The following is a 2,621-nucleotide window of genomic DNA, read 5'->3' on the forward strand; positions in this document are numbered from 1 at the left end:
CTGTCCAACGACGCGTTTCGGTCCCTCAGACCTCATCAGGTTGGCTGTTCTCTAACACACGGCTTCTTACTTGTCTTCACAGCTGGATGTCCCCTCATCGACAGCTGGAGAGCGAATGAGCCGGTGGAGTAGGAGGAGGACTTATTTATGAGAGCTCTACAGGGGTGGAGCTTCGGTTCCCCTGCAGTGTCACAACGGACCCCTCAGCCCAACCACGCAAGACAATGTAAATATGGTTGTTCTTTTGTGCCTCAACTCCTGTAATGTGTTTGAGCTCCTCACCACACTGACATGGTGCCACTTGCACTCACGTCCCTCGCAAACAGAGTCCCCAGGAAGCCCCACGACCGGCAGAACGCCACCCAAAGACGGACTGGAGGCACTGGCGGGTTAGGTTTGGGGTTAGGATTAGGGTTGGGGTAAGGGTGTGCTCGGTCCGTCTGCAGCCCGCCCGGGCGACGCCCACACCAGTCGCAGAACCCCCCGAGAACCCCGAAGGCGTACAACGCCAAACTCCTGGGTGTGCAGTGTGGTGGCAAACACGGCCAAATGTTTTTGGCTGTCCAACGACGCGTTTCGGTCCCTCAGACCTCATCAGGTTGGCTGTTCTCTAACACACGGCTTCTTACTTGTCTTCACAGCTGGATGTCCCCTCATCGACAGCTGGAGAGCGAATGAGCCGGTGGAGTAGGAGGAGGACTTATTTATGAGAGCTCTACAGGGGTGGAGCTTCGGTTCCCCTGCAGTGTCACAACGGACCCCTCAGCCCAACCACGCAAGACAATGTAAATATGGTTGTTCTTTTGTGCCTCAACTCCTGTAATGTGTTTGAGCTCCTCACCACACTGACATGGTGCCACTTGCACTCACGTCCCTCGCAAACAGAGTCCCCAGGAAGCCCCACGACCGGCAGAACGCCACCCAAAGACGGACTGGAGGCACTGGCGGGTTAGGTTTGGGGTTAGGATTAGGGTTGGGGTAAGGGTGTGCTCGGTCCGTCTGCAGCCCGCCCGGGCGACGCCCACACCAGTCGCAGAACCCCCCGAGAACCCCGAAGGCGTACAACGCCAAACTCCTGGGTGTGCAGTGTGGTGGCAAACACGGCCAAATGTTTTTGGCTGTCCAACGACGCGTTTCGGTCCCTCAGACCTCATCAGGTTGGCTGTTCTCTAACACACGGCTTCTTACTTGTCTTCACAGCTGGATGTCCCCTCATCGACAGCTGGAGAGCGAATGAGCCGGTGGAGTAGGAGGAGGACTTATTTATGAGAGCTCTACAGGGGTGGAGCTTCGGTTCCCCTGCAGTGTCACAACGGACCCCTCAGCCCAACCACGCAAGACAATGTAAATATGGTTGTTCTTTTGTGCCTCAACTCCTGTAATGTGTTTGAGCTCCTCACCACACTGACATGGTGCCACTTGCACTCACGTCCCTCGCAAACAGAGTCCCCAGGAAGCCCCACGACCGGCAGAACGCCACCCAAAGACGGACTGGAGGCACTGGCGGGTTAGGTTTGGGGTTAGGATTAGGGTTGGGGTAAGGGTGTGCTCGGTCCGTCTGCAGCCCGCCCGGGCGACGCCCACACCAGTCGCAGAACCCCCCGAGAACCCCGAAGGCGTACAACGCCAAACTCCTGGGTGTGCAGTGTGGTGGCAAACACGGCCAAATGTTTTTGGCTGTCCAACGACGCGTTTCGGTCCCTCAGACCTCATCAGGTTGGCTGTTCTCTAACACACGGCTTCTTACTTGTCTTCACAGCTGGATGTCCCCTCATCGACAGCTGGAGAGCGAATGAGCCGGTGGAGTAGGAGGAGGACTTATTTATGAGAGCTCTACAGGGGTGGAGCTTCGGTTCCCCTGCAGTGTCACAACGGACCCCTCAGCCCAACCACGCAAGACAATGTAAATATGGTTGTTCTTTTGTGCCTCAACTCCTGTAATGTGTTTGAGCTCCTCACCACACTGACATGGTGCCACTTGCACTCACGTCCCTCGCAAACAGAGTCCCCAGGAAGCCCCACGACCGGCAGAACGCCACCCAAAGACGGACTGGAGGCACTGGCGGGTTAGGTTTGGGGTTAGGATTAGGGTTGGGGTAAGGGTGTGCTCGGTCCGTCTGCAGCCCGCCCGGGCGACGCCCACACCAGTCGCAGAACCCCCCGAGAACCCCGAAGGCGTACAACGCCAAACTCCTGGGTGTGCAGTGTGGTGGCAAACACGGCCAAATGTTTTTGGCTGTCCAACGACGCGTTTCGGTCCCTCAGACCTCATCAGGTTGGCTGTTCTCTAACACACGGCTTCTTACTTGTCTTCACAGCTGGATGTCCCCTCATCGACAGCTGGAGAGCGAATGAGCCGGTGGAGTAGGAGGAGGACTTATTTATGAGAGCTCTACAGGGGTGGAGCTTCGGTTCCCCTGCAGTGTCACAACGGACCCCTCAGCCCAACCACGCAAGACAATGTAAATATGGTTGTTCTTTTGTGCCTCAACTCCTGTAATGTGTTTGAGCTCCTCACCACACTGACATGGTGCCACTTGCACTCACGTCCCTCGCAAACAGAGTCCCCAGGAAGCCCCACGACCGGCAGAACGCCACCCAAAGACGGACTGGAGGCACTG

This window comes from Nerophis ophidion, linkage group LG06 (genome assembly GCF_033978795.1).
Source record: "Nerophis ophidion isolate RoL-2023_Sa linkage group LG06, RoL_Noph_v1.0, whole genome shotgun sequence".
NCBI lineage: Eukaryota > Metazoa > Chordata > Actinopteri > Syngnathiformes > Syngnathidae > Nerophis > Nerophis ophidion.